This window comes from Delphinus delphis, chromosome 9 (genome assembly GCF_949987515.2).
Source record: "Delphinus delphis chromosome 9, mDelDel1.2, whole genome shotgun sequence".
Classification (NCBI taxonomy): Eukaryota; Metazoa; Chordata; class Mammalia; order Artiodactyla; family Delphinidae; genus Delphinus; species Delphinus delphis.
The window spans coordinates 63,340,550-63,353,416 of NC_082691.1; the positions used below are offsets into that span (position 1 = coordinate 63,340,550).

The 12,867-nt window shown below is 39.6% G+C and overlaps 1 protein-coding gene and 1 pseudogene across 5 annotated transcripts in view; both read left to right on the forward strand.

The window, feature by feature from the left end:
- AVL9 (AVL9 cell migration associated) overlaps positions 1-12,512 on the forward strand; it is a 92,963-nt gene extending 80,451 nt beyond the window's left edge. For 3 of the 5 annotated variants that reach the window (XM_060020690.1, XM_060020693.1, XM_060020694.1), the window contains one exon: positions 5,235-6,921. The gene's annotated coding sequence lies outside the window, so the exon portion shown is untranslated. Of the gene's footprint in view, positions 1-5,234; positions 6,922-12,429 lie in introns of those variants that run through there. The other 2 variants (XM_060020691.1, XM_060020692.1) reach the window with 2 other exon arrangements.
- On the forward strand, positions 562-2,062 carry LOC132431121 (V-type proton ATPase 21 kDa proteolipid subunit c'' pseudogene; annotated as a pseudogene).
- Positions 12,513-12,867: the final 355 nt, after the last annotated feature.

The window sequence follows — 12,867 nt, forward strand, 5'->3', positions numbered from 1 at the left end:
TCTGCTAGTGAAAGAAAATGCTTTGTTTTGCTCTGAAGATTCTGCAGTTGTTTAGGTGTATCTTGGTGCATAAATTACAAAGAATAATGCTAGTTAAATGCCAATAAACTATTTTACTCTTTTTATGTGAAACATACAAATTTCGGAGGGTGATGGTGGCAGTGGTGCCTCTTACTACCTTATGTAAAACACTTGAACATTTTCATCAATATTGCCATCATCTGTTTAATATTCCCAGTATATTTTCTCAAAGTCTGTTTACTTAAAATTGTATGGAATGATATAATAAGCAATGACATCTGAATTACACACACAGACACACACACACACACACACACACACAAAGAAAGTAATAGTTCAGTTTTTAAAAATAAGTTTCTGTATTTTGGCAGGAACACAAATAGAATTTTTGGCATTCATTATATTAGATGATTAATGATATTTCTTTTGATATAAAGTCCTCTTATTTAGGGTTTAATATTCCATATATTCTAATGAGTACACTTTTCCCAAATAAAAATAATTAAGAAATTTTAAACTTTTTCATGCTAATGTTTTAATTTCTGATGATAATAAAGAAAAGAGATTAAATATTTAGTAGACCATTTCCAGGAAAAAAAAAACATTGACATATTTTACAGTGGTTCCCCTAGGAGGTTCCGTGGATCAAGAGTAAAATAAGTTCCTTTGCGTACCACTAAACAGCTGGCTCTCTCCCACAGAGAGAAGAATATTTTCAACATGGAAAATATATGATACAGCATGTGCTTAGTATTGGGAAAATATCTACTTTCAAATACATATATTAATGTTTGTATTTCAGTGTTTTTCCTCTAAAAATAATGTTACTGGTACAATGAAAAATAACAGGGAAAAGGAATCACAATAAAAATGAAAGGGGAGGTGACACTGCAGGGCGGGCCCACAGGCTGCAGGTTGGACAGCGGATGCAGGGACGCGGTTTGAGCTCCCGCCCCCCCATGGCGTCGTTGCCGCCATGACGGGCCTAGTGCTGCTGTACTCCGGGGTCTTCGTGGCCTTCAGGGCCTGCCTGCTCGTCATGGGAATCTGCTACACCAGTTTTGACTTGGGCTCCCGCTTTGATGTGGCATGGTTCCTGACGGAGACTTCCCCCGTCATGTGGTCAAACCTGGGCATTGGCCTAGCTATCTCCCTGTCTGTGGTTGGGACGGCATGGGGCATCTGCATCACTGGCTCTTGCATCACTGGGGAAGGGGTGAAGGCCCCAAGGATTAAGACCAAGAACCTGATCAGCATCATCTTCTGTGAGGCTGTGGCCGTCTACGGCATCATCATGGCGATTGTCATTAGCAACAGGGCTGAGCCTTGCAGTGCTCCTGACCCCAAGGCCATTGGCCATCAAAACTACCATGCAGGCTACTCCCTGTTTGGGGCTGGCCTCACAGTGGGCCTGTCTAACCTCTTCTGTGGAGTCTGTGTGGGCATCGTGGGCAGTGGAGCCACCCTGGCTGATGTGCAGGACCCCAGCCTCTTTGTAAAGATTCTCATTGTGGAGATCTTTGGCAGTGCCATCGGCCTCTTTGGGGTCATCGTTGCAATCCTTCAGACCTCCAGAGCGAAGATGGGTGATTAGATGATCTGTGTGGGTGGGGCCACCCCCCACTCTTATTTATTTGTGGTTTTCCCGGGACAGCTGGAGCTGTGCCCCTTAGGCTTTCAGGGGGCTTGGTGTTCAGGGCCCTCCCTGCACTCACTTCTGCTGCCTGTGGACTTGGAGGCACTGCCTGGCTGGACCCTCAGTGTGGCGAGTGGGCTGCTGATGACTGTGTGCAGCTTTGCACCCGTGTCCCACCTCTACCTCCAACCCATCTTCCCAGTGTTTGTGAAATAAACATGGTATTGGTCTGGGTCAAAAAAAGTGAAAGGGAAATGTGTTATAATTCAGAAGCTTTAATTTTCAACAAATCACTAGCCTAATATATCTTCCTCTTGTTGGAGTTTTTATTCTTACTGTTGCTCATACTGCCCTCTCTCTGCTCAGTGGTTTTTGGTTCATTTTTAATTTTTTGCGGCCTCATCTGTCACTACACAGCCAGACCTGAGAACTGATTCCAGGGAGCCTCGATGCTGAGTCACAGTGGAACCCACGTTTGCAGTTAGCTCTTACACACTTGCCCTTGGGCGTCAGGCCCCTGTGGCCCACCAGGCCATATTCCTGGGACCAGAGGTTTGCCCACACTATGCGATTGATGAGGAGGTTTGAATGGTGGTTACAGTGCCTGCTGTCCTTGTGGGTCCAGCAGTCAAGAATCCCAGGTGTCTCCCATCCCATGGAGCAGTAGTCAGGCCTGATCAATGGTTCTTGTTGACTAGTGGGCTGCAGAGTCATTTAACGTGACTCTAATTGTCTGATAGCTCTCTTTATATCTGGTATAATAAGATATTCTAGGTTCCTTGTACATTTCTTCTTTCTTTCTTTTTTTGCAATTGAAGTTATTCTTTTTTTAATTTAATTTTTATTTTATATTGGAGTATAGTTGATTTACAATGTTGTGTTAGTTTCAGGTGTACAGAAAAGTGATTCAGTTATACATATTTCCATTCTTTTTCAGATTCTTTTCCCATATAGGTTATTACAGAATATTGAGTAAAGTTCCCTGTGCTATACAGCAGGTCCTTGTTGATTTATCTTTTTATTTTTTATTTTTGGCCATGGCTCACGGGCCTAGCCGCTCCGCGGCATGTGGGATGTTTCCAGACCGGGACACAAACCCGCGTCCCCTACATCGGCAGGCAGACTCTCAACCACTGTGCCACCAGGGAAGCCCGATTTATCTATTTTATTTATAGTACTGTGTATATGTTAATCCCAAACTCCTAATTTATCCCTCTCCCCTCCCACCTTTCCCCTTTGGTAACCATAAGTTTGTTTTTGAAGTCTGTAGGTCTGTTTTTGTTTTGTAAATAAGTTCATTTGTATCATTTGTTTAGATTCCACATATAAGTGACATCATATGATATTTGTCTTTGACTGACTTCACTTAGTATGATAATCTCTAGGTCCATTCATGTTGCTGCAAATGGTGTTATTTCATTCTTTTTTATGGCTGAGTAATATTCCATTGTGTGTGTGTGTGTGTGTGTGTGTGTGTGTGTGTGTGTATCACATCTGGTTTATCCATTCCTGTGTTGATGGACATTTAGGTTGCTTCCATGTCTTGGATATTGTAAATAGTGCTGCAGTGAAACATCGGGGTGCATGTATCTTTTGTAACTATGGTTTACTCCAGATATATGCCCAGGAGAGGGATTACTGGATCATATATGCTAGTTCTATTTTTAGTTTTTTAAGGAACCCCTATGCTGTTCTCCATAGTGGTTGTACCAATTTACATTCCCACCAACAGTGTAGGAGAGTTCCCTCTTCTCCACACCCTCTCCAGCATTTATTGTTTGTAAACTTTTTGATGATGGCCATTCTGACCGGTGTGAAGTGATACCTCACTGTAGTTTTTCTTTTTTTTTTTTTTTTTTTTTGCGGTACGTGGGCCTTTCACTGTTGTGGCCTCTCCCATTGCGGAGCACAGGCTCCGGACGTGCAGGCTCAGTGGCCATGGCTCACGGGCCTAGCCGCTCCACGGCTTGTGGGATCTTCCCGGACCGGGGCACGAACCCGTGTCCCCTGCATCGGCAGACGGACTCTCAACCACTGTGCCACCAGGGAAGCCCTCACTGTAGTTTTGATTTGCATTCTCTAATAATTAGGGATGTTGAGCATCTTGTCATGTGATTTTGGCCATCTGTATGTCTTCTTTGGAGAAATGTCTATTTAGATCTTCTGTCCATTTTTTTTGATTGGGTTTTTTTTTTTGATATTGAGCTGTTTGTATATGTTGGAGATTAATCCCTTGTTGGTTGCATTGTTCATTGCAAATATTTTCTCCCATTCTGAGGATTGTCTTTTCATTTTATTTATAGTTTCCTTTGCTGTGCAGAAGCTTTTAAGTTTAATTAGGTCCCATTTGTTTATTTTTGTTTTTATTTTCATTACTCTAGGAAGTGGATCCAAAAAGATATTGCTGCAATTTATGTCAAAGAGTGCCCTAAGTTTTCCTCTAAGAGTTTTAAATAGTATTCGGTCTTACATTTAAGTCTTTAATCCATTTTGAGTTTATTTTTGTGTATGGTGTTAGAGAATGTTCTAATTTCATTCTTTTACATGTAGCTCTCCAGTTTTCCCAGCACCACTTATTGAAGTGATTGTCTTTTCTCCATTGTATATTCTTGCCTCCTTTGTCATAGATTGACCATAGGTACATGAGTTTATTTCTGGGCTTTCTGTCCTATCCCATTGAGCTATATTTTCTTTTTGTGACAATACCATACTGTTTTTATTACTGTAGCTTTGTAGTATAGTCTGAAGTCAGGGAGGCTGATTCCTCCAGTTCTGTTTTTCTTTCTCAGGATTGCTTTGGTTATTCAGGGTCTTTTGTGATTCCATACAAATTAAAAACTTTTGTTCTAGTGAAAAATGCCATTGGTATTTGATAAGGATTGCATTGAATCTGGATTACCTTGGGTAGTATAATCATTTTGACCGTATTGATTCTTCCAATCCAAGAATGTGGTCTATCTTTCCATCTGTTTGTGTCATCTTCAATTGCTTTTATCAGTGTCTCATAGTTTTCGAGTACAGGTTTTTTGCCTCCTTAGGTAGGTTTATTCCTAAGTATTTTATTCTTTGTGATGGTAAGTGGGATTGTTTCCTTAATTTCTCTTTCTTATCCTTTGTTGTTAACTGTATAGAAATGCAAGAGGGACTTCCCTGGTGGTCCAGCGGTTAAGACTGTGCTCCCAATGCAGGGGGCCTGGGTTCGATCCCTGGTCAGGGAACTAGATCCGGCATGCTGCAACTAAAAGAGCCCACATGCTGCAACTAAAAGAGCCCACATGCTGCAGTGAACATCCCGCGTGCTGCAATGAAGATCCCACGTCCTACAACTAAGACCTGCTGCAGCCAAATAAATAATAAATGTTAAAAAAAAAAAAGAAATGCGAGAGATTTCTGTGTATTAATTTTGTATCCGGTGACTTCACCAGATTCTTTGATGAGTACTAGTAGTTTTCTGGTATAGCATCTTTAGGATTTCTGTGTATAGTATCTTGTCATCTGCAAACAGTGACAGTTTTACTTCTTCTTTTCCAATTTGTATTCCTTTTCTTTCTTTTTCTTCTCTGATTGCCATGGCTAGGACTTCCAGAACTATGTTGAGTAAGAGTGGCAAGAATGGACATCCTGGTCTTGCTCCTGATCTTAGAGGAAACGCTTTCAACTTTTCACCACTGGGAGTATGTTGTTAGCTGTGAGCTTGTCATATATGGCCTTTATTATGTTGAGGTAGGTTCCCTCTATGCCCACTTTCTGGAGACTTTTTATCATAAATCAGTGTTGAATTTTATCAAAATCTTGTTCTGCATCTATTGAGATGATCATATGTTTTTTATTCTTCAATTTGTTAATGTGTGGAAAACGTCACGTTTGGTCACCTTGGAGCCCACTGCCTGGTCTCATTGTTTTCCCCCATCCCTATTCCCGACCACCCTTTGATCTCTCATTTCTGGAAACTGTAAGCCCGTTCATCTATTGTAGAGTAACCCCCGTGACTCAATATTACCATAGTGTGATGTCATTTTGTGCTATTTTGAACAATTAAAAGACTTTTTTTTGAAAAAAGATAAATTTGTATCACACTGAATGATATGCAGATATTAAAAAACCTTTGCATCCCTGGGATAAATCCCACTTGATCATGCTGTATGATCCTTTTAATGTGTTGTTGGATTCTGTTTGCTAGTATTTTGTTGAGGATTTTTGTATCTATGTTCATTAGCCTATAATTTTCTTTTTTTGGTGGTATCTTTGTCTCATTTTGTAATCAGGGTGATGGTGGCCTCATAGAATGAGTTTGGGAGTGTTCCTTCCTCTGCAGTTTTTTAGAATAGTTTCAGAAGGATAGGTGTTAACTCTTCTCTAAATGTTTGATAGAATTCGTCTGTGAAACCATCTGGTCTTGGACTTTTGTTTGTTGTAGGTTTTTAAATCACAGTTTCAATTTCAGTACTTGTGATTGGTCTATTCATATTTTCTATTTCTTTCTGGTTCAGGTTTGGAAGGTTATACATTTCTAAGAATTTGTCCATTTCCTCTAGGTTGTCCATTTTACTGGCATATTGTTGCTTGTAGTACTTTCTTATGATCCTTTGTATATCCGTGGTGTCAGTTGTATCTTCTTTATTTTTAATTTTATTGATTTCAGATCTCTCCCTTTTTTCTTGATGCCTCTGGCTAAAGGTTTATCAATTTTGTTTATCTTTTCAAAGAACCAGCTTTTTGTTTATTGATGTTTTCTATATTTTTCTTTGTTTCTATTTCCTTTATTTTTGCTCTGATCTTTATGATTTCTTTCCTTCTACTAACTTTGGGTTTTGTTTGTTTTTCTTTCTCTAGTTGCTTTAGGTGTAATTTTAGGTTGTTAATTTGAGATGTTTCTTGTTTCCTGAGGTAAGATTGTATTGCTGTAAAATTCCCTCTGAGGACTGCCCTTGCTGCATCCCATAGATGTTGGCTCACTGTGTTCATTTTCATTTGTCTCTAGGTATTTTTTGATTACCTCTTTGATTTCTTCTGTGATCCCTTGGTTGATTAGTAACATATTGTTTAGCTTCCATGTGCTTGTGTTTTTTACAGTTTTATTCTTATAATTGATTTCTAATCTCATAGTGCATAGTGGTCAGAAAAGATGCTTGATATGATTTCAATTTTTGTAAATTTACCGAGTCTTGCTTTGTGGTGCAGCATGTGATCTGTCCTGGAGAATGTTCCATGTGCACTTGAGAAAAATATGTATTCTGCTGCTTTGGGATGGAATGTTCTGTAATTATCAATTAAGTCCATCTGGTCTAATGTGTCATTTAAAGCCTGTGTTTCCTTAGTGATTTTCTGTCTGGATGATCTGTCCATTGATGAAAGTGGGGTGTTAAAGTCCCCCACTGTTACTGTGTTACTGTCGATTTTTTCCTTTTATGGCCTGTTAGCATTTGCCTTATATATTGAGGTTCTCCTATGTTGGGTGCATATATATATATATTTTTTTAATTAGTTAATTTGTTTATTTTTGGCTGCGTTGGGTCTTCATTGCTGCCCCCAGGCTTTTCTCTAGTTGTGGCAAGCGGGGGCTACTCTTCGTTGCGGTGTGCGGGCTTCTCGTTGCAGTGGCTTCTCATTGCGGAGCACGGGCTCTAGGCATGTGGGCTTCAGTAGTTGTGGCACATGGGCTCAGTAGTTGCGGGCTCTAGAGCGCAGGCTCAGTAGTTTTGGTGCACGGGCTTAGTTGCTCTACAGCATATGGAATCTTCCCGGACCAGGTCTCGAACCCATGTACCCTGCACTGGCAGGTGGACTTTCAACCACTGCGCCACCAGGGAAGTCCATTGGGTGCATATATGTTTACAATTGTTATATCTTCTTCTTGGATTGATCCCTTGATCATTATGGAGTGTCCTTCTTTGTCTCTTGTAACAATCTTTATTTTAAAGTCTATTTTGTCTGATATGGGTATTACTACTCAACCTTTCTTTTTATTTCCATTTGCATGGAATACCTTTTTCCATCCCCTCACTTTGCCTGTGTTTGTCCCTACATCTGAAATGGGTCTCTTGTAGACAGCATGTATACAGGTCCTCCTTTTGTATCCATTCAGCCAGTCTATGACTTGATTGGAGTATTTAGTCTGTTACATTTAAGGTAATTATTGATATTATGTTCCCATTGCCATTTTAATTGTTATGATTTTTTTTGTAGGTCTTTTTTTCTTCCCCTTCTCTTTTGTTCTCTTCTTTTGTGATTTGATGGCTATCTTTAGTGTTGTGTTTGGATTGCTTTTTCTTTTGTGTGTGTGTGTATGTATTGTAGATTTTTGGTTTGTGGTTACCATGATGTTTTGATATAGCAGTCTATATATATACAAGATTGTGTTAAGTTGCTAGTCTCTTAATTTCAAATGCATTTCCAATATCCTGCATTTGTACTCTCCTTTCTCACAGTTGCTGGTTTTGATATCGTATTTGTGTGTGGATGATTTCCTACCTTGCTGTATGTTTGCCTTTACTGGTGAGCTTTCCCATTCATAATTTTCTTGTTTCTAGCTGTGGCCTTTCTTTTCCATCTAGAGAAGTTCCTTTAGCATTTGTTGCAAAGCTGGTCTGGTCATGCTGAATTCTCTTAGCTTTTGGTTGCCTGTAAAGCTTTTGACTTGTCCATCAACTCTGAACAAGAGCCTTGCTGGGTAGCATATTCTTGGTTGTAGGTTTTTCTCTTTCTTCTCTTTAAATATGTCATGCCATTACCTTCTGACCTGCAGGGTTTCTGCTGAGAAATCAGCCGATAACCTCTTGGGGATTCCCTTGTATGTTATTTACTGCTTTTCTCTTGTTCCTTTTAATATTTTCTCTTTGTTTTTAACTTTTGTGAATTTGATTAATATGTGTCTTGATGTGTTCCTCCTTGGTTTTATCCTGTGTGGGATAAAACCACACTTCCTGCACTTGAGTGTTTCTTTTTCCATGTTAGGGAACTTTTCGGCTATTATCTTTTCGAATATTTTCTCAGGCCCGTTTTCTCTCTCTTCTCCTTCTGGGACCCCTACAATGCAAACGTTGGTGTATTTGATGTTGTCCCAGAGATCTCTTAGACTGTCCTTATTTCTTTTCATTCTTTTTTCTTCTGCTCCACAGCAGTGATTTCCACCAATCTGTCTTCCAGCTCACTTATTCGTTCTTCTGCCTCATTTATTCTGCTATTAACTCCTTCTTGTGTATTTTTCATTTTGGTTATTGTATTGTTCATCTGTTTGTTTGTTCTTTACATCTTCTAGCTATTTGTAAAACATTTCATGTATCTTCTTGGTCTATGCCTCCATTCTTTTTCTGAGATCTTGGATCATCTTTACTATCATTACTCTGAATTCTTTTTCAGGAAGATTGCCTATCTCCACTTCATTTAGTTGGTCTTTTGGACTTTTATCTTGTTCCTTTGTCTGCAACATATTTCTCTGCCGACTCTTTTTGTCTAACTTTCTGTGTTTGTGGCCACTGGTGCGTGGAGCTGGGTGTCCTGCCTCTTGTGGGTAGGGCCGTGTCAAGGGATATGTGTAGAGGCAACTGTGGGATCAGGACTACTTTAGGCAGCCTGTCTGCTGATGGGTGGGGCTGTGTTCCCACTCAGTTGGTTGTTTGGCCTGAGGTGTCCCAGCACTGGAGACTGCAGGCTATTGGATGGGGCCAGGTCTCAGTACCAAACTGGTGACCTCCAGGAGAGCTCATGCCAATGAATATTCACTGGGGCCTCCACCACCAGTGTCCTTGCCTCCACCGTGTGCCACGGCTGACCTCTGCCTCCCCCAGGAGACCCTCCAAGACCCACAGGTAGGTCTGGCCCAAGCTCCCAGTGCATGTGAAACCTTGTGTGTGTCCTCTAAGAGTGGAGCCTCTGTTTCCCCCAGTCCTGTGGAGCTCAGGCACTCAAGCCCTGCTGGCCTTCAAAGCCAAATGCTCTGGGGGCTCCTCCTCCTGATGCAAGACCCCCAGGCTGAGAAGCCTGATGTGGGGCTCAGAACTTGCACTCTTGTGGGAGAAACTCTGTCTGCAATATAATTATTTTCCAGGTTGTGGGTTGCCCACCTGGCAGGTATGGGATTTGATTATATCATGAAAGCACCCCTCCTACCATCTCATCATGGCTTCTTTTTGTCTTTGGATGTAGACTATCACTTTTAGTAGGTTCGAGTCTTTTTTGTTGATGGTTGTTCAGCAGTTAGTTGTGATTTTGGTGTTTTTCATGAGAGGAGGTGAGCTCAAGTCCTTCTACTCTGCCATCTTATCTCTAACTCATAGCCTCCTTTGTACATTTCTTGTCTCACATCTGGAATTAGCCTTTTTTTTTTTTTTTGTCAAGAATCTTTGTTTCCTTTAGTGGGAAGTATTATTTCAAGACTACCGTCCATGGGCTAGGATGCTCACTGCCATAGGATTGGTGACTGTTTTGAGGCCTGTTCAACAGAAAGGAGAAAAAAAAATTTTTTAATGTATTATGAATTTGTATAGGGTTTTATCAGGGTTTTACTTATCCTCTTCTACTCTTCCTTTCTCCTCTGCAGGGAATTCCAGTTCTAAGAAGATTCTAGTAATAACAGGTTATATTATTACTCATTTGCTTTAACCACAATATACACACAATAGTATTAGAATACTAATACCAACACTACCACTAATAATGTGACTAAAAAAAGTTAAAGTTTTTTTTTCCTTTTTTTTCCTTAGGGTTTATTCCACTAGGGATGTACAAATTACTGTTTTAAGTTGATTGAAACTTCCTTTTTGTGGGGTTATGCCACCCCCATATACTAATTTAGATTCTTTTGCTTCATCTTAAAATCTTTAATTTTAATTTTGTTTTATAATTATGTAAAATATTTACATAATTCCAAAGTCAAATTTATAAAACAAGGTATGTTCAAAGAAGACTTCTATTTTTAACCCTCATACTGTTCTTTTCCTTTCCCTCTAGTTAACCATTTAAAAATGTTTATATTTATCTTTTTAGCTTAAACACATAGCAAATTTTGTAAATAATGTACATTTTACTGTATATACACACTTTTCTCCACTTTGCCCTTTAATGATATATTCTGGAGATCTACTTTATGGATCTGACATTATTTAACCAATCCTGATTTAACCAACTGCTGATGGATTTTGTGTTGTTTCTGGCCTTTTTGCTATTACAAATACTGTTGTAAGGAATAACAGACCTGTGCATACATTTAAAAAATACTTTTGCCAGTTTATCTTTGGGAGAGATCCCTAGATACAGGATTGTGATCAAAGGGTTATTTTACCAGTATTGTCAAATCTCCCACAGCTACCATATTTTGCAGGACTATCAGGAATGTATGGGTGTGCTTGTTTCTCCACCAACAGTATTCAAACTTTTGGATTTTTGCCAATACATGATAAATAGCATCTCAGTGTTGGTTTTATTGTGTGTTTCTCTTAGCATATATTATATGGTTTATTTTTCACCTCAGAAGCTCAATTTCTTAGAGATCTTGGCCTTTTTATTTTTATATGCTCTTTAAAGATATTAGAGATACTACCACTTGAAATTTTTTTCCTGTATTGTTGTCTTCTTACTTTGCCTATGGTGTCTTGCCTAGGTGTCTTACTCTATACCAAACTTTTATTTTTTTGTATGTGAAATTACATTTTGTCTTATTACTTCTGGAATTTGAGCTATTATTAGGAAAGTTTTCCCTACTCATTATAGAGGAATTAATCCATGTTTCTTCTAGTACTTCTATGAATATATATATATCACAAATGGTCCTTGGATTTTGTCAAATAATTTTTCTGTGTTTATTGAAATGATATGATTTTTCTCTTTTATTCTGTTAATATATTATGTGATTTTCAGATGTTAAACCAACCTTTCATTCCTGAGATAAACCCCACTTGGTTAAATCCTTTTTATATTGTTGGAAAGTTTGTGGGGGTTTTTGTTGTTTGTTTGTTTTGGAAAGTTTGTGTTTTAATTTTTATTTTATTTATTATTTTTGGCTGCATTGGGTCTTCGTTGCTGCATGCGGGCTTTAGTTGTGGTGAATGGGGGCTACTCTTGGTTGAGGTGCGTGGGCTTCTCATTGTGGTGGCTTCTCTTGTTGCAGAGCATGGGCTCTAGGTGCACGGGCTTCAGTAGTTGTGGCTCGCGGGCTTCAGCAGTTGTGGCATGCAGGCTTCAGTAGCTGTGGCTTGCAGGCTTCAGTAGCTGTGGGTCACAGGCGCTAGAGCGCAGGCTCAGTAGTTGTGGCACACGGGCTTAGTTGCTCTGCGGCATGTCAGATCTTCCCAGACCAGCGACCGAACCCGTGTCCCCTGCATTGGCAGGTAGATTCTTAACCACTGTGCCACCAGGGAAGCCCTGGAAATTTTGTTTTTAATGCCAGCTCATTTGATGTTAATCTACTGACAAATCCTTTTCCATACTGTCAGATACTCCAATAATTACTGCAATTCCAAAATAGTAGTCTGAATGATTTACTGTAATTCAGATTCCCCTTGTGACCTATGCATGCCTTTATACAGGTTTTATTGCATGCCTATGTGCCACGCATTATTAGATGTTGAGGATGCAGAAATAGGGTAGGCACAAGCCCTTGCCCTCACGGCAGTGGTGAAAACAATCGATAAGTATAAGATAGTTTAACGAGTATTGGGTAATATGGGGTACAATTGAGATTTATTCTTTTTTTTTTTTTTCAAAAATTATTTATTTGGCTGCACCGGGTCTTAGTTGTGGCTTGAGATTTATTCTTTTTTTTTTTTTTTTTTTAGTTGCAGCATGCAGGATCTAGTTCCCTGACCAGGGATGGACCAGGGATGGAACCCAGGCCCCCTGCATTGGGAGCACAGAGTCTTAACCACTGGGCCACCAGGGAAATCCCACAGTTGAGAGTTAAACAAAGGGAACTCATGGTAGTATCAATAGAATTTTTTTTTTAAGCCAGTTGGAGGAAGTTACCTGAAGTGTAAACTGAATTCAACCAGGGTTACCATATCATTTACTATCCAAACAGGGACACTTTTCAAAGTGAAAGGGAAAACAGGCACAAACTAGGATGTATAATCACTTGAGAGCTAACCAGTCAAAGGGGAAGAGTGTTTGAGGCAGAAAAAACCGTATGTGAAAGAGGACAAGGCCCATTCAAATAACTAAAAATCTTTTTTTTTTTGTAACATTAGGCTCTGGTTTGCCTCTTACTTTTTATGTAA